This window comes from Camponotus floridanus, unplaced genomic scaffold, assembly GCF_003227725.1.
Source record: "Camponotus floridanus strain SB8 unplaced genomic scaffold, Cflo_v7.5 scaffold12, whole genome shotgun sequence".
Lineage (NCBI taxonomy): Eukaryota > Metazoa > Arthropoda > Insecta > Hymenoptera > Formicidae > Camponotus > Camponotus floridanus.
The window spans coordinates 355,960-378,867 of record NW_020229237.1 but is presented as its reverse complement, the minus strand read 5'-3'; the positions used below and the strand labels follow the sequence as shown (position 1 = coordinate 378,867).

Here is a 22,908-nt window from a genome sequence, read left to right as displayed (position 1 = left end):
TATTCAAATTACTTAACATTTTATTAAATATATATCATGAATTTGCATTTTCGAGAAAAATATCAAAGAGCATCTGTTTATTTTTTCTTGTTATTCTTCATCTTATTTATTCTAAACTTTCTTCTGGATTTCGTAGTTTTCTCAAGAGTATTCTAAATCGATCCATTATGTACAAATCTCATTCTTTCATTTCAATGAAGATTAGCTACGTAACTGGAAAAAGCGTCATGTCTGTCATACTTCCGCAAAGCACGTCTCTACATATCTCTACCTGGCTAGGCCAGAGGAACATGGCGCAGTTCAAGGACGGTCTGCCACAGAAACTGCTAAATCTACCGTGGTGGTAGTAAACACCATCAGCGCTAAACCACAAATCCTGGCTTAAGCCGAGCCTATGAATTGGTTAAAGGTCGCGTTAAACTCAGCTCTCTCCTGCGCGTTGTCAGCAACGAGAAGAAGAAACACGCGTTTTTTCGTCTCCTTTAGATATTACCTTCGTTTCGTTCACTCGTTCTTCGTCCCTTTCGGATCCTCCTCTCATTCCCTCTGGTAGAGGAGAGGATAACCCTAATTGGCGGAGCCGAAAGATTCCCCGAGATCTCGCTCGGATTATCACCGGTAGCTATATACACACCTATTTGCTTCCGAATACGCGACTAAAATATTGTTCGGCCGTTATACATCGGGGAAGAGAAATGTGTATCTCCCGGTAAGGGTTAAAGGCGCTCGTTGACGATTCTTTAAGTATCGTGGACCGTGTGAATAGGGCGGTCCTTTGATCGTCTGGCACGTTATGCGTCTATTTCTGTGTAAAGCTCGTTACCCAAACCCCTGGTTTTGACCGGATGTGTTACGATCGGACAACGAAGCGGCCCGACTCGGCCAGAGAGACACGGATAGTAATCTCATTATTACTTGTCGAACGCGTCGCTGCGATGAATGAACGATAGCCTCCATAGCTTTCCGCATATTTTCGTCTATTCACTTCATATTACTTTCATTCACTCGGCATTAACGGATCGAAAAAAAAAATTATTTCGAAATGTAGAATAAATACAAAATAAATTTCGGTCAAGTTACATTTTTGTCTCGTTTCAAATCTATTATGGAATATAAATAGGCGAACGTCCGTAAGCTAATCGCGTATTATCAGAAACAATATGATAGTGCCTCGAGTAACAAGATTTTCTGCGTTGGTAGCTGCTTTTTCATAAAGGGATCAATTGATATTCGCGAAGCGTCGGGCACGTGCTTTATGGGTCGTCGTGCGCCAGGAGCTAAAACTGAGATTACGTATCGATTAGCTAGCTTCCGCTTAATCTCGCTGCACCGCAGCTCTATCCCATCCGATTTCGAGAACAAAAGAACCGCCTATCAGAAAAATCTTTCCTTCTTCATTCCACCACTCGATGATACGCATAATGTCATTATCGATCTTAACGATCACAATAAATTGTATTCTTCACAAGCTTTTGTATACGAAAATTTTGTTTTAAATATTTTCTATTTTGAATGCGTTTGAAGGTTTTTCATATATAATAGATACAATAGTTAGGTATAGAATATTCCGAATTTCTTAGAAACTATGGGTTTTTTCGAAGAAAATTTTAAACTCTTGGGAATTTAGAAAGTCTTCTTTCCGTCCACTTATTTTAAAAGAAAAGGAAAATTTTGAAAGGGATTCTAGAATAAAATATCATATTAAATTCCCATTGAGAGGTCGAGGAAGAATCTACTGTTGAAATGACTTTTCAACAAAATTTGCATACTTATAACATAAAGAAACAAACTTGATTTTGCTTTCATATCTGTACTCGCAAAAGAAGGGAAGAAGACAAAGGAAGCAAAGGAAAGAATCGAAAATGGAAGGAATAGACAAAGAAAGCGATTCCTCTGGAATCGTCGCGTAGTGTACCGCTCGGCAACCGAATTCGTCGTGCTTCTACCGTCGAGGTTGCACGCACACACGCGTGCACGCTTGTGTGCGTGCGTCCAGAGAATGGGACGCGATCGCATTTTCAACGAGGATCTAACAATGGGGCGGCTTCGATCTCCGTATTCGGGAGCCGGACACAATACGGTGCGCTGACGTGTTTATATAGCTGCACGCGGAGGGCGACGAAAGGGCGGAGGGGACGGGTACAGCGTGTAATTTAGTTATAGATCAGTTTGTTACAATTTGGCGTTTTCGTTTGTGCGGGCCCTGTAAACGCTGTTTACCCAGGCGCCCGATGATCGACGAGTAATCGCAGTTTGTTTAGGAGCTGACACGAATGGGTCCTGACATACACAGGTCATCTTCCTCTTCCTTCTCTTTCTTTTTCTTTTCTCTTTCTTCTGCATTATACGTATTATGAATTTCTTTCAAGGCACACGCATGTCGAAAGAGAAATATTGCGCGAGAGTATATAAAAGTTATGTTGCGTGTATATGGAAGCCTTCACTATATTATACATTAGCCTTAAATATTATAATAAAAGTTAAAAATCAGTTTAAAAATGTTGTGTGAACAAATTTGTGGCTTGTAAATTTGATTAATGATGATTCACTAATGTTTGATTAAAAAATGTCAACATTAAATGTTAACATTTTGTTCGATTTAAATGGAAAACTGAAACGTGATTTTTTTCAGAATTTTAACTACATTTTTAATTTTTATATAGTTTTCAAAGGACCAGTGTTAAGCAAACATTAATCTTTCTTTTTCAAAAAATCCCATCGAGACATAAATGTCCCATTGGGACTTCATTGAGATACGTAAATTGACAATTGCTTATTTTTATTTATGGTTTTCATGCTAAATATGCAGAAAATGTCTGTGCTTTTGTTGAAATAGTTCTATTCTTCTTTTATCATTTACAAAACACTCCAGTGATGTCTAGAATTTTTAAGATTTTTTAAAAACCTATTGTACTCTCTTAGTTATTTTGCTCAAAATATCTTGAAAAATTTTTCATATTGAAAAAACTATCTTCAAAATATACATATCTCTAAAAATTTATTAATTTTTTATTAAAATAATCTATGCTATATTTATCGAATCAAAGTATGAGCATTATTGAATAAATCGATAAAATAATAATATTATATGTATATAGAGTATGATATATGTGCGTTTACGATATAATCTTACAATATATTATTCTTTTATTAGTTTATTAGTTTATTCACTACATAATTACTCACTTATCATGTAAAAGAAATTCGTGTTACGTGATATATATTTTAAAAGATATCTTGCTTTCTTGATTTCTTGATATTTTGATTTCCAATTGGATCTCCTGATTTTTTGGAAACCAGAAAATTACTGAAATTCGAAACTATAAACGAAATTTTCTCTACAAAGACGACTTTTCCTGCAATCTCCTAAACCTAACTTAACCTATCAAATTACATGTTTACGTGGTCAAAAATCGCTCTTACTAAACGTGACGAGAATACGACAAATAAAGGGGAGAATCATGCGACGACATGGTGACGTGAAACTTTTCGATTGAGGTGCGACAGATATATTATTCCAGCTCGACACAATATTCCACGATCTACCTGTCGGATGAATCGATTCGTAAAGGAGCCAGGGGAAAAAGCAGGTACGAATACGAATAGGAAAACAGTCAGACTTTCACAAATTCACCGATGCGATGTTTCAATGGAATTTTCCTATCTGTCATTACATCACAATATCAACAGAAAACTATTTATGTTTACAAAGTCCATATTGCCTAAAACTAAAATAAAATATATTTCTTCAAAAATTATCGTGATCAAATAAGAAGAAATAAAAAAAAAATTACAAATGAAAGCGTGACAACTGTCGATCGTAAGCGCGTTGAAAAGGACGATTTTCTTTGTACCAAATCTTTAGAGAAATTCGGGTGGAGGATGTAAGACGCTATGGACATCGAGATACCAGGCTTGTCTCAGAGCCTTTTAACCGTTTGACATCGGCGACACATAGAATACATTCTGCGGGTGTCCCTAAGGTGCAGATTCCATCTCGCGCGTCAACCTGTCCGGTCGCCTCGTTTCTCGAAAGCTGACCAAGAGCACGCGGACATGTTCGAATATTCGAGGCGGGAGGATGATTCCTTTTGCTGCAGCTCGATCTGCCGACGGAAAACGTTTTTTTTTCTTTTTTCTTTTATTCGATCACAAAACGGGAATAAAGATACAACAGCGCGCAACGTATACGTCATACTCCTTTGAAATCGATCGCATTTGATCCGGTTTCGAGCATTGACCGATTCTTTCCACAACAGGTTGCACTTTTCAGCCTGTCATATTATATTGATAAGCATAATATTTAACGTTTGACACACATTTTAAGAATATTTTAATTATAATTCCTCGATTTTTAACTTTTCAAAGTTCTTAAACCAGATCGTCTTAATTTTTCTCTCTCCCTTTTTCTCTCAAACCATATTCTTGAGATTAAAAATATATAAATCTAAATGTAGAAATATATTTGTCCTCTAGTAAGTGGATTTCAGCATTTTCATCTCGATGTAATTATTTTTGTGTTGAGATGAGCGATGAAATCATCAAAAATTAACTGAAATTCCAAAGGTCTAAATGTGGAAACGACTTCCTACACAAACATTTTTAGATTAGATTCCATCTCAAGCGTCAACCTGTCTCCGACATCTTCTGAAAAGGAGATCAGAGACAAGGCCGTGAATCGAGGTGGAATCAAGAAGACGGTTTCTCCATCTGCATCCAAGAGAAATGCCAGAGAGCCAATCACGCGTTCAGAGATTTCTCTTAGTTCGTCCACACATGCGTTTGCCGTATATATATTTATATATCTATCCGCAAATATATATGTATATTCAAAACTGTCTCACAGATATGCATCCATGACAAATAATAATCTACTTTTTCTAAATAATTAAAGTATCGATTGAAACACTCAGACAATAATCTCATTTATCTGTGGATATCTCTTTAAAAAAAGAGATACATTTGTACTCACCAACAATATTAATTTTATATCACTCGCATGAATGGTTCTCTAGTGATAAGATGAATTTTACATTATTCGTTCTTCGCCTGTAACATTCTCTTTTATTGAATAATTTACATCGACAAAAATAATTAAAAAAAAAAGATATACGCGAGAGATAATCCGCAATTGTAATATGAAATCTATTAATCGGAATTCCTTCGATAGCGGCTGCGAAAATGGCGATAGAACGAGCTAGCTGGACATATCGTACTGCCTATTTTCACGGTGACGATCCGAGCATTGTTACAGTACATCGTGGGTTTATGAGGTTTTGGCAGGGTGGGAGGGGAATCTTTCCTGTGCGCCAAGATTAGCACTCCCAATGGGATTAAACGGCCCTTTTCTCTGTGGCGCGTATTGCGCCACGTGTGCGAGGAGAGTGAATATCGACTGAAAACGGTCTCGGTCCTAACGTTCTGACAGGCTGCGGTGAAGCTTTCATGGGGGGTTCCCTATGACTGCTCCTCCAGGGACTTCTATTATCTCCCCGCATAGTTAATTACTGACAAACGACTCGTTTATTGCTACGAAGATAACTAAGATCCGTCTCCGATCGGACCTAATAGAATGCCGAGATTTTATCTGCGAATCAAAGCGGGAGAGAGATTCCCTCGACGCGATAATTTGGATGCGATTCATTTTTCATCTACTTTTGGCGAAGAATCGATAAAATTAAAATTGAAGCGACAACAATTAGCAACGTGAATTAGGAGAGTTTAAAACTCTTTCTCTTTTTTTATTAAAATCTAATGAATTATTGATTGTTATTGATTATTGATTATATAATAAAAAGAGCGTATTTTTTCGATAAATTAAATGATATATTATCGCCAATAAAAATATTTTATATTTTTATGTTTCCTTTAGATGAATAAATAGAATAAAACATTATTCTATTATTCTGTATTATCTTTCTTGGACTATGAATATAATTATGCTATCACGAATGCTATCATTACGATCAAAAGCGTTATATTTTATTGCTCGGGCATCGAAACAAGTACGCGAAGGATTAAATAGATGCGCGAGAAAAGTAGCCATACGTCCGGTTCTCACGAAGGGATCGTCGAACTGGACAATAAATCCGAGAACGTAGGATTTATAGTCCTGCTAGGACGAATGAATGGAGTCTGAATGGATGCCCACCCTCTACTACGTCACGATTTTCACCCCTTAAAACGACCCGAATTAATTTATATTTCCTGCTCGAGGTATTGGAGTTGCCCCTCACACGATCAGGTGATTCAGCTAAGTCTCGCTAAGAGAGTTCGTTAAAAGACGTTATCGAGATGCGGAAGAATTTAAGTCACTTATCTAGGATCATTCGGATAGTGATCCGCTTCGTAGTTTTGAATTTCATTCATAGACTAACGTGACTCGTGACTAACTCTGACAATGAATGACGTCTAGCGAGATCGTTGTATCGATTTAGGATTTACGTCTCTTCTGGTGATTTAACTCAGTAAACATACGTTTAAAATTTTTTTTAACAATACGATAAATGTAAACATTAATCATAAATTGTCAGTATTATATCGGAAAAGTATAAATTTATTTTTTGTCGAGATTGCCACCTATATAATAATAACATAAGATATAATTTATTTTCAACGATTATTCTAAAATTATTATAAAGAGATTAATAGTTATTCGACTCAAGCTTTCGAATCGCTTCAAAAATTTAAGTTTCGTGTTTGAGAGTGTTATAATAAATAAAAAGAAGCAATTTGAATGAAGGTATTCGCTCGTGATAGCAATCATTTCGATACATCTGTCGCAACATAGTTGAGACAAAGAGTTTCGGATATTATCGCCAAAAATATGCATGTGCATAGCCATCATTTAGTCTTTTTCTAGATACTCAATTATGAACGGTCCAAATCAACCAGAATTCGTATCGGTTCCTGGATTACTTTGCTGGATCGAGGTTCGTTATATTTAGATTTACGATGGAATAATTGAACAGGTCTTACGCAGATCATACGATGCGTGCTCGAAATCAAACCGGTTTCAATCGAAATAACCGCAACTGGTTGTCATCATCATCATCGGCAACGGCGACGAATCTGATTGCAATTTCCATTAAGTGCTCGCCGATTTATATGATTTTTAAGATATTTCCTTGTCGTAAAATGATCGGGATTAATGAAGAATACTTAAAAAAAAATAATGCAATGACATTTGCAGCGCTATAAAATGAGAATTCTTGGATGTCAATGATTTTCTCTTCATTAGTCAACGTGCAATAAATGCAAGACTCAAGTATGTAGAATGGGGGGACAAGTTTCAAAATTTATTAAATCTTGTTAAATATACACGTATACACACATCGTGCAAATACATATCAGATTCCGTAGATGTTAGAAATTAATTCTTTTCTAAGATTTTTTCATGATATTTTTTAATGTAGAATTTTGATAAATTTTCCAAATAGCTTTTAACTGCTTCAATTTAATTTCTACGATGGAGGAATCTTTAATACCAATGATGATTTTTAATACCATGATAAATTATATTTTTCTCGAGAACATACATCATGATGATTTTTTCGATACTCATAATATTTGTATAATTTGGACAATACAAACGGAATCAGGCAATAGGAATGAGGAAAAAAGATTCTCTTGGATGGGACACAGTCGATGAAAGAACTCCAGATTAGTGACATTTTTGCGGTTTCTTTAGTTGAAAAGCGATGTAAACTCTCTAAGGGAGATTTCATCTGGAGGACCTTGTCACGACCCTTGACGACCGACGCCTGCGGTGCGAGACGGCTACTTAACGTATCCCGTCTGGCTCCTCCCGCCCTTTTGAAGCGCGCGCTGCCTCTCGGCCCTCGTTTCCTGAATGAATATATCTTTTTGTACTTTGCATCACTTAACGCTTCAACGGATGCTTTCAGAGCGCTAGTATTTTCGGCAAAAACGTGCGGGCATGGCAAAAAAAAGACGACCGCAGAGACAGGGCGTGTTGCAGGCATGAGGTTATTAGGTCTCCATAGCCACAACGGAGGGTAAACCGAGGATGAGACATCGGACATCTTGCAAAGGATAAAATCTTTGATATGCGCATAGATTTTATCTACGTTCGAACATTTTGATTTGTCATAGTTGCCGGAATATGAACAAAAACTTATATGCAAAGTCCTACGGTAAATGTAATTTGATAATATAAATTATAAATCCCCTCGTTTTTCAATAATTTTATACAGATTTAATATAAAAAATTAATATATATTTTTAAAAAAAAGATCCGTATAAAACTCTCTATATAATTCCAAAAAAAAATATAATATAAATTACAATGCAAAAAGAAATAATATATAGATTTTTAGATGCGAATTGACGCAACGATTTACGGACCGATTTGACAGATACGAAACCCATTCGATTACGCACCGCAATTTTTCATCATCCGCGTTTCATTCGCGGTGTACCCTCCGCAAAATCGTCACCGCGGGTGCGATCCTTCGGCGTTTCACGCCCGGGTGAGCTGAAAACCGACGAGCGTAATAAAGCCACCCCTTCGGTAAACCATCACCGCGCGGCATATCCGTCCATCCATTCATCCATCCATCCGCCCGACAGCCATGGGTGGCAGCGTCGCATGGTAATAGTCGGGGAATGTTGGTCGCGTCGGCTCCTCTCCCTGTCGCCGAGATCGCGTGGACGAGAATAAGGAAGGACGGGGAGGACTTTTCGATTCTCATCTTGGACACGCCTTGGCAAATTACTTTACAATGCTCGCGCACGTTACTTTCATTCCCCGAACTTCCGTCTCGTTTCTTCGAGTTCCGCTCCCTCTCTCCGTAGCCTTTCACCGCGCGCGCTAATGCTCCTCGTATTTTCTCTCGTCCGAGCCGCCCTTACTTCATCCCCCGCGTGCCCTCGCGTCGGAGGATGCTTTTAGAAGGCATTAGACGGGGCGCTCACGGTTCGTCGCCCGTAGTCGCTCCGCATTAAGGATCCACGCTCTCAGTGTGCTCGACACGATCTCCCTTCTCGTTCGATCCTCCTCTCCAGCGAGTGCTGGATGGCTGGTACGTGGGCGGCGGTAAGCGATTCGCATGTTGATAATTCGATGATTCGAATCACGCGAGTATAGCCGCCCGTTGACGGAGAAACGCGCGGCGACGCTTTTCGGAGCGTATCGAAAAAAAGGTGTGCATTCTAATCTCTGTCCAATTTTTCTTCTTATATTATATTCATATTTATATCCTTGTGCAAATATTAGCACTATCTTATAAAATTATACAGGCATCTCTGCACGTTCAGCAGTGTAATTACAGCATGCGAGTAGTCTTTGAGTGGTTAAGTTTGATTTAAATATCCGCGAAAGTTCTTGAGATGCTAAGCTTCTTTGACATATTTTTACATTATTTCAAAGTTTGAGAACATTCATCAATTCTTTGATATAAAGTTTCCAACAAGTAGGTTCAAGATTTTTCATCTACAATGATTTCATGACGAATAAATATTCATCCTTCATTGTCAAGTAAAAATTAAGATTGGACTTTTTCGTTGTCCGATCTATGTTTTATCGCATGCAGAGAGAGGTCAAGGTCATTAGCCACGATCGCGATGCGGAGAAGAGACATATCCACATTGGGGACGGCACATCGGTGGCACAATCCTTAATTAAGGGATGAGGCACCCGGTGGCCCGGGTCGCAAACTACGCTCGTAAATTCTTCGGCAAATGCATGCAAAAGCTAAAAGTCCAGGAGGGCGCGGGGAGGGCAATCGAAATAGAAAGGAAGGCGGGGGGAGAGGGGCAGAGGGAGAGTGAAGAGGTGCCGCGATGACTCCAACAAATGTACAGTCCTCGTAAGAAATCGCGTCCACCGTGAGCATCTTTGCTGAGATAAGAGAATTATACTTGTTGATATGATTTGTTTTGGCAAGCATTAATCTTGCACTTAAGATTGCACTCGATATTCCTCGTGTAATTAATGGCTCTTGAAGTGATCTTATTAAATTCGGATAGGATAATGTTCGGATTTAACGTTAAACAAAGTGCATAAATACGAGCTTTTAATTCGACTCTAATCCATGAAATTCGATATCGGAATTTACATTTAATTTTGATATTTAATTTCGATACCGGAATTTATTTTTAATAAAAGAAACAAAGAATGTATAAGACTAACGCTGTTTTTTATTGCAGAGCCAAATTTATATATGCACAAATTATTAATTATTATATAAAATTTGCAACACAGATGAAGGAAAGGTAGGAATGTAAATATGGATGTAGAAAGTAACCATTGGAATTAACCTCGCCCAGTATTCCAATTAGCATGTCCGACTAGTTCTACGGTTCAAGCTTCGCGTTTCAACTTGTATAGCAATACACGGTTACATAATCATTTCCATGTCGACTAGCTTTGGCGAATGTAAACAAATGTGCATTCTAAACTAATGTATCTCCAACACATTCCTAAATGACAGCTATTTGCACCTAGTTAATCTTGTATATTTATTGCATTCAGATTTATAAATTATGAACTGCGCGGTCATTGCATCTCGTACAACTCTATGAATTTCATTAATTTTAAATATATCTTTACATATCTAATCTTTAGATCTAAACTTATAAAATTAATCAAAACAATTTATAAAATTAATCAAAGCATTTCAAAGCGTCTTCACGTATACGTTTATCTCACAAGATTTACGGTAAAGAAGAGATCAAGCGAGAAATCTGAAAAGCTGCGTAAAATCTCTCGCAATCAAAAAGCAAATCAAAGAAATTTACGCCATCATCTGGCTTTTCCAATCGGATGATTCAACGCCCACGATTCTATATTGAGCAAGAGTATTACATATTTGTATCTAGCTGAAGATTTTCATGTATTACGCGAAAAATTTGGACGTAAGTACGACGTTCATGGCAATGGCTGGTCTCCTCGGGATCCTTATAGTGCTGGCTGTACCCCGTACACGACACCCCGCGTCTATATATAGATGTGGGACAAACGCGCACACCTATAAAGGATATCCAGCGTGAGCGTGGAACGAGCCTTGAGCATATCATGGTAAGAACGGAATATGGGATGGCACTGGAGATGACACATGGTCCAGCCGCCGGTTGCGCGTCCTGCACTGAGGACTCCACGAAGGTGGAGAAGGTAACGGAGGGCAGCCGAGAAAGAGAAGGAGAAAGAGAGAGAGAGGCTGCAGAAGCGTGACAGAATATATCCGACGTGTCGAAGGAGAGAGGGAGAAAGGGAGAAAGAACGAGGAGGCGAGGAAACGGAAGGAGGGAAAAGAGGGAGATCGGTTAGTTCTCTACCGCAAGCCGTCGGCGCGAGAGCACAGTAGCGGCAAATACCCATAAATATAAAATATGTCCCTCCTTTTCACCCTTTCGCACGCACACCGACGCGTCTCCCTCTCCTTCTCCCCCCCCCCCCCGTAATATATCGATAACCGTATACACGCATCTCTCCACCGATGCGGCGAGTTCCTCGGGCTCCGAGTCGCTCTCTCTCTCTCTCTCTCTTCCTCTCTCGCATTCGGTCCAAGAAGATCGCTTGTTCTCTCTGGCCGTACCTTTTTCCCAGCGGCTTTTTCTTCTCGGTTCTCTTACTCTCTCGCTGCTATCTGGCCTCAACACCTTTGTGTACAACATTCCTTGCTTCTTCTTTCCTCTCGCTCTCGCTTCGTACCGATGTCTTTCCCCGCTTCAACAATTTCTCATCACCTTTCTCTCTCCTTCTGATTGCGCCGACTATCGGACTCTCGTTCGTTATCTTCGTAGAGAAGATTCAGCGCGGTAGATGTATTTTTTTTTTCACTCGCTGTTATTGCTCGCACGACTCTATACCTGAGAAAAGAGAGAGAGAGAGAAAGACAGAGCAAAGATGAAAAAGGAAGATCGTTTTCTTTCTCTCTTTTGGCAATCTCTTTGCTTCTGAGGACGCTCGCCGCGATTGTGGGAAGCTGCGAATGCCTCTGTGTGCGCATGCGACGGTCGCCTTCGACATTGATTAATCGGGTAATTAATTGATGGGGAGCTCCTGAGAAGCCGCTGCTTCTCCTGAGAAGACGCGAGTAAAAACGAGAACTCTTCGAACTGGTTCTCCGTTTTATCGAGAGTGTCGCGCGTGCGAAAATTAACGAGACGATTCGTTATTTTGCGTTTGTGATAAGTTCGTAGATTTCCAAGAGACACGCCGCAAACGTGGCGAGAGAGATTTCAACATAAATTTTTTGTACAAAGATCGGATTATTAATTTACAAAAAAATATAGCGTAAATATATAATCGTTCCTTAGCTGCGATGAATATCTGAAGAATGTCCGAAAACGATCAATTTTCTTGAATCTAATAACAGTGTCATATTACGGAGAAATGGGAGAAGATGTTGAAAATAAGTCAGATTAGAATTAAAACTTTTGTCCAATTTAAAAAAAGCATAAAAAATAATCTAACAAGTAATTTAAATTGAAGAAATAAACAATCATATTTCATTCAAAATCTATTTCACTTTTCATATAAATAATATTAAATTCTTAAGTTAATGCTTCCTTGATATGCAAAAATATTCTGATCTTTTATTGGATAGAAAATTTTTCTAAAATTTTGAAAAAATCTCGGTATTCTCGAAAATTAATCGACACTTTTAAAATTTGAAATAAAATGATACGAACAACGAAATGTTAGACTTACAATTGTATTCTATATATATTTTCGTCATTTACAGTTATTCATAGGCTTATCTTCTAAAGTAGATTTTAAACCCAATAAACTTTCAAGGACTCTCCGCGAAACACAATCCAGATGCATTTTGTATCTTATACGAGGTGTCCTCTAACCACTTCTAATCCTTACACCTCAACATCTCATACGTATTCTCACACATGCACTTTGACATATGTATTTCTTTAATTTTATCTCGGAGATTCTGAGCATTATTGAATATATTATGCAATTGTGTCTATATCTACGCGTTAACTCTTAATACACTAACTTTATAACGTGCTTATAGTATGAAGTATTTTATGAACAAATACGTATAGCACGACTCTTTCATCTTGTATATGGATAAATTTTTATTTTCTGCAGTAAACAGATGAAAGCATTAGAAGAAAAACGATCACTTTATAACAATATTTTGCATGTGAAGGTAACGATGAAAAAGAAAGAACATTAAAAGAAATATTGCCTCGCACATTCGTCCGCATATTTTCCTACTCTTTCATCCGGCTACATGACATCGATCATTTCTCTTATGATACGGTTTGCACGGCAACCAACGCGAGGATACATTAGCAGGTGCGCGTCCACATGGGCGTCCAATAACTGGCGGATCGATTCGCGTCAGAGAGAACCTGCAATCGCGGCATCGCAGAACACGATGCGACGTGAGAGAGGCAATTTAGCAGACCGCAATGACACACGTCCACAGTTTTGTCGTTGTCACTATGCCTAGCGTACGTGTATCCTGCGTAGGATCGCAGGTGAGAAAGGGAAAAAGAGCGAGAAAAATCAGGGAAGAAATGAGGAAAAAAAGAGAAGAGAGGGAGATAGAGAGGAGCAACTCGTATGAGAGAAGAAATCTCGTGAACGAAGCCGAAGGACGAGAAGCGGAGAAGCGGAACGACGACGAAACCCGTTCTCATTATTATATTCATATTCAGGCACGATGGGGCGAACCCTCCCCCTCGTTCCGCGTCCTGCGCCCTCCCGTCTCCCTCTCTGTCTCTCTCTCGCTCTTTCGCAAGCCGCGAGCCCTCTTCCTCTACGGGCTACTCTCGCTCGCGTAGAAGAGGCGGTATAGATATAGCGGTATAAAAATCTCTATAAAAAGTTGAAAAGTGCCGCCGCCGGAGTTGAGGGGCGACAATGGATGAAATATGCCGCTCCGTTCGACCCTACTGGAAGCCTTAAGGTGCCGGACACCTCCTTACACCTGCGCGCGCGCGCGCGCGAGTCCTCGGCGTATTATAGCGCCTTATTATAAACCGAGCCGACGGTTTCAGAGAGAGCATCTCGTCGTGGATAGGACGCCTATCCACGAAATCGATGCGGCCTTCTACCTAAAATTATTCCCGCTGTCGCGCGAGACTGCGAGGCGTTCGTGGCGATTCCGTGAAATTCGGGGCTCTCTCCTCCTTCAAAAAAAAAATGACTCGTTTCTACCTCTTTCCTTTCTCCATCTACGTGAATAGGTATTTCTTTATGTCGTGACATGATTACGTAAGATAAATAAGGAAAGATAGCTAAAGAATTCCAACGACTAGCTATCGCACGTGAAGCATCAAGACGTCGCAAGTTAATTAATTTATGATATAAATGTGAATTTCAACAAAGTCACGCGGGTATGCAAGTGTAATAATTATCTAAGCTAGAGATGCATCTAACTTTCTCTTCTCAGCTTGGAATTTTTCTTCTCTCTATAATAATTTGCCCTGAGTGTCGCGAATATCAATTCGCACCTCGCCAGAGTTCTTTTCTCGTGATCCTTAATACATGTACTACGTACAATCGTTGATCTCTTCCAAGCATGCGAATAAATTAGCTCTTGAGAGGTCACGGTGATCTTTGCAGCTTTACGATATATGAAGCTATTTAAAAGTTTTATGTGCACGTTTTATGCGCAGAAGAACGGTGCATTGATTAGATGTAACGGCATCCGTTTATTAAAGTACGATACTACGTATAATTTAAAACTCATCGTTTGCATTTAAACGCATTTGTATTTTATATGACATTATGACACGTTACCAATGACGTTTTTATCCACTTGACAGACTTATCAATATTCAACAAAATGTCGATGTGCAACATAGTCAAGTATAGCTCTCCACTAAAATATAACTACTCCACTCTTCAACAAGCTATGGAAATAATCGTGACTCTCGCGTGAATCACAGACGAATCGTAGACCACAGGTTAGACCAAAGCTAAATAAAACTCCGCCGTTTGCGATATTTCACGAAATGCACAACGGCTGTCGCGCTACAACAGTCGTTAATAATGATTTGTGCTCGTATCCCCCGATCCGTAGAAACGTCAGTAGTTCTACCTTCGATTTAACCAGGAATAGGATGATCAGTTTTTTTAAATACTTACTGATCTTTCTATTCACAGGCAGCCGCGGAAACGCCTGATATTAACCGTCGTCTCTGCTGAGATTAAGCATAGGCGACCTTCGAATGAAGACTGTGAATTTCATCATCTATCCAACATTCTTCCTCGCACATAGATTCGCGAATTGCATTTCATTTACTGCACTCTAATCATTTTAATCATCAAAACTTAATAATTTATCGAGCCTGAATTATATATTTTCATCAAGTGTATAATAATATAATTATTGTTTTGTTTGATTATTATATACATTATATGTAATATAATATATGTATATATAATTAATATATATTATTTATATATTGTGTATTATAAATTATCTATTTTAACATATTTGTCATTTAAAGAGTTAAAGAAAATAATTGTAAAATAAAAAAAAATAGAAAAAAATAGAAAAGATATTATAGATAATTAATCAATTAACGTCAATTATCTTAATAGAGAATTGACGTTAATTGATGTTAATTTTAAAAATTGCAATTATTTTCGGAGAGAAAAAGAAAGCTAATGTAATTGTCATAATATAAATATTTTTTGTTACTATTTCCTTGCAACGGTTGTTTCTTCAAATGGTTGTTTCTCTTTGAACTTTTATTAAAATTCTTTATATTATTCTTTACGAAACGTCTTAAAACTTGACGAATTCTTTTGACCAAAAACTGACATAAAACTTGATATTTGATAGAAATTATTAGCTGTATCAAGTATAAATCTATATACTACTCGTTTGACGAATATTTATCTTTGGTTGCATTTTTTTGTCAGAGAAATGGTCAACGAAAAGAAAAACCCCCGACGTTCTTTCAGAAATCTACTAATTGGTGACGCCAGGAAAAAAGAGAGAAAGAAAACATGGCGCAAAATGTGGAAAACTAAAAATTCAGAATATCTGTCATCGAAAGAACCCGGATGAGCTGTTTTCGAAAGCGACAATAAGGCGAGTTATTTCGGTCCAGGGGGTCTCTGTTGTGGTTAAAAGAAAGAACCCGCGCCATGTATGAATGCGGTTCGAACTGCAGATAGAGTCTGTAGCCTGCGCCGAATGAGATGCCAGAACGAGGATAATCGTCATTTCATCTTACCTGTAAAGGCGGCTCTTTGAAAAATCGATTTGAAATTATTTGCAAGCCTTTCGGCCAAGAAAAAGAGAGAGAGAGAAGAGAGAGAGGAAGAGAGAGAGAGAGAGAGAGAAGAGAGAGAGGAAGAGAGAGAGAGAGAGAGAGGGATCAGATGACACGATTGTCGAAACTGATTTTCTGAGCACTTGGCGAAATCCTCCAAGATTTTGAGAGAGAAAATTTGACATATATTAACTATTTTATATTGCCAGTCTAAATTAGCAAGTAAACATATAGAGGCATGTGAATACATGCTTATTTATGTAGTCGCACGTTTCAAAGTTTGTTAAGCATTATAAAGTCTAATGCCTATACAAGACAAACACTTTGCTAATCTAGTAATCAATACTTTGTTGAAGCTAATGTCAACTTATCAAGTTTTGTTGTAACCGCTTAGGCAGCTTACTAAATTATTCCGCATAATAGTATCTATATATTTAAAATGTCAAATTAAGTTAAATTTTTAAAAGACAGACATGTTAGAACTCTTTTCCCATAATAATTTGAAAGACGCTGAGAATTCTTATTTCAATGCAATACGTAACAGAAGGCGGATTAAGCACGAATCACATTGTCGATAATGTTACAACGGTATATTTTATGAACGGTACGCGAAATAAATGATTGAGATTGGATGAAGCAAGAACATTCAACGGGCATGATTGTGATAAAATTCCGCTGGAAATCTCGGACGAGTAAATGTAGGTCTTGCGCGAAGCCTTTTTTTTTTTATTTTTAAGCGTGGCAAAGACGTTGCGAAATTTCGTTCGGACGAACGCTGTCACAAGAACGATAGACGATGAACGCGAACGATTTCGAATATCCTGGACATCGCGAACGTGGGCATGTGTCGTCGCTTGTAAATCACGGAACGTGGACGTGGACCAATCGGCGCGGGACTTAATTTACGGCCGCATTACGAGCCAACGAAGCGCTGAAATGGCGCTTCGCCATTCATTGTCAGCCGCGCGAAGCTCGAGCTTAAATTGCGTAAGATTTATATCTCGCCTCCCTGGCGTTAATCGCTCGTGTCCTGCCGGGCTCGCCGTCGAATTTCCGAAAAAATTTGACAGATTCTGCTTTATATGCTTCCGAAGCACACGAACATTCCCGGAATCGTTAACTGATTGTTAAGCGCGAATATGCACATTGTTCAATGAATATTTGTTACATCCGATTACGAACCATTTGGCATACATCTCGAAAATTGTATGACAAATGTTACAGAGCAGTGGAAAAAATTTTATATACATTCACATTGTATTTCATTCGATTTAATCGTATATATGCGCTTAAGGATACGACGAAGCAATTTTTCCTTTTATGATTTATTATTTTTATTTTCTTAGCTTCCTGCTATTTAATTATTATATATTAATATTGCAATTATAATAATTTCCAACGGTAAAATATATTAGAGAAATATATCTTCAATATTATATATTTTATTTTACATTGATCTCTCTTCACTAATTCTCTCTTCTTGATTTTAATTCTTCTCTCTATCCTTCATTAAGCTTTATATATTTCCTTTTTTTATTTCTTTGCATAATCAGTACATAAATAAATATTCATTATCATGTGCGATGACGTTTGTTGTCAGGATTCAATTCCGAAGCTATTTTTCTCTGTTTACCATGAACCGTGTGAATTTTAACAACTTTTGACCGAGTGTCAGCCGCGTGAACTCGATAGAAACACACACACCCGCGGAAGGAATTTCGTTCCGAAGGTGATGCTCCGACGCGACGGAGGCCAGGAATCGGCGCTGACTCACTTGACGAGAGAACGCAGCTGGCACTACGGAGCCGAGACGGTCAGATCGGACCTGACCCCGTGTTCTGGCCGTTACCGTTTCTGAGTGACGTCTTCATGTCTCGCTCTGCGGGGCATTCCACGTTCTCATTGTGCGTTTGTCCGTCAGGCCGTTCGGTCGGGCCTGAACCGGGAGACGCATATCGCCAACCCCCCGTCGTCGGCCACTTCTCGCTGTGAAAACTTTGCGCAGCACCTACGAAGATGACTCGTGAGAAAAAGGGCACCACGAGGATCACCACAAGACGAGGATGACGCCGGTACCACCTCGCTTCGCGAGAACGCGAGTGAAAGTGAAGGCGGAGGCGACGATGCCCGACGGCTCTGTCGCCGACGTTGAAAGGCGTAACAATTAAAATCGATTGCTTCTTCGGTTCTTTGATGTTCAAATCAAATATTGCATAACCCAGATTGTGACTTTGAATCTAGTTATGTTAATTAAATGCATATGCACTTGTACGCATATTTCGAGAGAAAATGTGTTTTTTTTTTCCATAATAATTCTAAGAAAATATATACCTGCATTTTTGCTGGTCTTGCGGCTATAAACATGGTTGCACCATTAGTTCGAAGAGCGATTATAATCAATTAAATCTAATAGAATTAAGGATGTTTTGTACCCTTTTTCAAAATATTGAGAATTTAATGAAAATTGTACAGAATGTCCTTACATATGTTTAAAATCTTCAGTACAATTTTTAAATCGATTCACTAAAGCGTTCACAAGTTATAAGGATTTTAATTTGCACCGAATTAACATGTGTTCTTATGGGAAACATATCACGTCGATTCAAATGACAAAAACACGTGGAAATAATATTCAGAATTTGTTTAAAATTTGCAAAAGTTTAGATACAGAGGAAATATTTGGTCAAATAATATTATACAAGTACTAACTGGTTAAAAAGATATTAAATATAATTCAATGAAGTTAGCCATGTATTTGTCACAAGGCGAATTTCTCTGCCAAAAATTAATCATTTCGATTAACAAAATTCGGAATATTTGAGAAAAAACGCGATAAATATTAAAAAATACATCTCTGCACTGTAGATCAAATTGTAATATTCCACACAATTTCTTACTCAAAATACACCAAAAGTGGATATATTCGTCAATATTGATTTTCAGCTACTTTTTGCTGGGATTGTACATACAAAACATCCTTAAAATCTATTAGTTTCTAATTGTTATATCATTCTGGTTAATTCTTCGACACAGATGTAGTTTTCATCATAAATCTAAACATTGGAATACTCAGTACAAACAAAAGTCTTCTTTCGATGTCTGAACTCGAACGTATCGCTTAGCAATTAAGATTACATACGTTGCTCGATAAAAAAAAGGAACCAATTAAATTAACCCGCTGAAAGGTCACATGCTAAAAGTCACTTGCCAAAACTTTTGATAAATGACGATTTAAAATCTCTCGCGTACATTCATTCGGAACATCGTAGCCGGTCGAGGCTGTTAATAACCATCGTTCTCGCCGGAGGAAGTTAATTTCGCGGCCGCGCACAAAATTGAAAATAAGCTGGCGAACGCTCCGAAAAAAAAGTACCCGGGTGCTCTCCTCGCTCGCAGGCTTCTCGGCTAAGGTACCTCGCTAACGCGAATGTACTTCGCTAACGAGCGACGATTTCGGTGCCGGAATCCCGATGCGATAGGTAACTAAACTCGTATTACCGATCCCGCCGCGGCTAGAGAACGGCCGCTCGGCCAAAGAAATCGGTACAAAGATTGATGCTCGCGCGGCGCGTTTCACTCTCTCGCGCGGCCAGTAGCGGTCTTTATCGTCGAGAGGACGTCGTATAAACGCGGCGTACTTTTCGTGACGATTAGCGGGGATGACGCGGCGTTATGCCGACAAAAGCGCGAACGATGGTTTACCGCTGCTCGTCAGGGTGTACGAGCCGGCGGAGAGAAAAGACGGCGGCGATCGTGAATAGAGCCGATAAGGAGGTGGCCGGTAAAGCAAGATGAGACGCCGGCGAGAGGTGTACCTCGTTAATTGGCGACAATTAACAGAACGAGCATGCGACTGGCTACCGGAGCCACTCACGAGCGTGATACGCGCGAAAAGGCGCCGCGCCGGTCCCTTTTCTTCGTCCGCGTCCTTACGCAAGAAGCCGCTCGCCTCCTCGCTCCTCGCTCGTCGCTTTCTTTCGGAGCGGCCGATTTCCGCGACTTCATTTATCAGGGAGACGCGCGGTCGATCGAGGATTCATAAGCGACGCGGAAAAGGACTCGTATCCACCGTCGACCGTTACGCCGATTTCAGTCGCGCGAATAATGACCGCGAAATTGCGCACGCACGCTTTTGCGGTCTTTCATGCGGTTTGATGAGAAGCCGCGGTTGAAATTTTAAGCCGATCTACTTATCCATAACCATCGTTCAACTAAGATTATTGTCAAGATTATCATACGCGGTGCCATCGTTTGAGTATTTCTGTCAGCCGTTCTCTCTATACGCAACGCGTATCTCGCGCATCTCGTTAATTTTCATATGAAAATTCTCGATAAATTTCCAGGATCTCGATCGCCGAGGTATTCTCTTAGTGTCATTTTTAAGAAATAAATTAATTCAATAATTCCTGGACATTATTGTCTTTGTTATTATACAGAATGCAAATCATTTCATTATTAATAATAACATAATGTATTATTAATAATATGATTTTTTAAAAATTGATTCTTAATTTAATGACGTAACAATGTACGCTTGTATATCGCAAATGACAGAAGAGCAAGAGATGCTAAAAAAAAAGACAATATTGCTTTCTCTTTCATATTGCACGCGTAATACAAGAAGTTGAGAAATGTCAAGGAGGACGTTGACCTTATATGATACGAGGAAATTTACAGCCCCTAGACAAATGTCAAACATCAAAATTTCACTATAGGGAAGGAGGATCCGAGGCTTCTGAATCAAACGATCGGAGGGCGTGTCGGAGGATAATCGTCAGCGTTTCGACCAAAATCTAATTCGAGAATACCCACGAATTTTCACAGTGGCTTTTCAGCTATTTCTTAACATCGTAGGGTAAACTTTGTTCTCTACGCCTTAATTTAAGGCATCATTAATTTTTAAGCATACTATATATAGAGTTATATGCAATTAATGCATAATATTATTTTATTGTCGACAGCTTATGAAATAGCAAAATATATTGATTAAATCTCCAAAAGTAGAACGAAAAACTTTATAGAAAATTTTAATAAAACAAAAATCTTGAAAGATTAATTAAATTGCGAATCGTGTGAAAAAGAGAATTTTCAGCTAATTTCCAGAAATTACACATGTAAATATATGATAAATATTGATTATCTCTTTTACTTCGGCTACCGAATGTAAGAAGAATATAAGAAAGTTTGCATTTTATATAATTCTTTAATAAATATCTTACAAACATATTAGATTCGAATTTTTCTCAATCTAGATGATTGGAATTACATCGTACGACAATGTTATTAAACAAAAGTCTCTAGATCTTGTTATATATACTATTTATGAGATTTGATATTGAAGTGATTTTCGTCAATATCACTTCAATATCAAATTGTGAAACTTAAATTATATTATCTACAAACTCTCCTGTATTTAATAAATGCGGGAACAATTCAATGAATTCAATTCGTCTAATAAATATAAAAAGGTGATCGTGTAAAAGTGATCATGTTGTAATTAAGAAAAAATGGAAATCCTAGATCATAGATTAGTTAGCTAAAGTCAGAGCATGAAAGAGAGGACATTCTTCATTGATTAAATTATCAATTCATTCATATATGATTAGAAGGTTTAACCGAGTTATTTTTAAAGTCTAGACAGATCTTGAAGATTTTCAGACGATATTATATAAAAGTAACTCTTACATAAAAGACATACGTTTTTATATAAGATATAATGTAGTTTTAAATTAATATTCACGATGTAATGTAATTTTAAATTAATATTCACGCTGTTTTATCGCCTAAATATCTTCATTAGTGCATGATACTTTATATTTTTCAAACATGCAATAGTAATTACGTTCAATATTTAATATTAATTGACATTAATAATGGTGCAAATTTTAAGAAAAAAATTAAGAAAAAAACTAAAATAAATATCCCTCGATATCGTTATCGTTAAATAACATATCATATATATTTGATTGATGCGAGCAAAGATTAACACGATTCAATCTTCAAATCATGAAGAATGTATGTATATAAAAGAATGTACGTATACATCGTATCAGAATTTATACAAACAAATTACGAACAAATTGCGCGAAGAATCGAATGCGCAAATCGCGCACTTATTTTGCAATAATAATAGTAATAAAGTTATCTCATAAATCGACAATCGTATCTAAACTGTCTTCTCATCAGACACACGGAGACAGGAATGACGTACATGAATTGACATATATCTCTTAACATATATAGATGCATGCCGATTGATACATATATAAGAAATGCGTATGCAATCTTAGCACTTGAAAAAAAATTTTGAAATATTGAAAGATTCTCTCTTTCGAATTTTTAACCACGACAAACTTGGAGCACTGAAAAGCTACCTCGTGTTTACCCCAATACTTTTCATATAACTATCGTCTGATGAGTTCTCGCTTACCTTTCCCGACGTACTCTCGACGCGTCGCTGCCCCGTGCCGGCTGGGGATGAAATCCTTGGACGTTCCGCGTAGACGCTTCCTGAGGGTGTCCTTGTCCACGTCCTACTATCGTCCAGCCACTGCCACGCGCGATGGCTACCGTCCACTTTAAAGTCCCCGTCCTCTTGTCTTCGTTGTTCCTTCTCGTAAAGTCGTCACTCGCGAATCATCTCAATGAACGGCGCGTCACTCCGAAAGTGTCAGGACTCCGCGAGTA

General features: G+C 38.3%; 1 protein-coding gene and 1 long non-coding RNA gene across 2 annotated transcripts in view; one reads left to right on the top strand and one right to left on the bottom strand.

Annotated features, from left to right (window-relative positions):
• The window catches only part of LOC105255015 (homeobox protein OTX2), a 49,410-nt gene extending 26,573 nt beyond the window's left edge, over positions 1-22,837 (bottom strand). The window contains exon 1 of the mRNA XM_025415315.1: positions 22,652-22,837. The gene's annotated coding sequence lies outside the window, so the exon portion shown is untranslated. The remainder of the gene's footprint in view (positions 1-22,651) is intronic.
• Positions 1-22,908, top strand: part of LOC112639928 — a 93,835-nt gene that overhangs the window by 62,675 nt on the left and 8,252 nt on the right. The gene's annotated exons all lie outside the window — the stretch shown is intronic.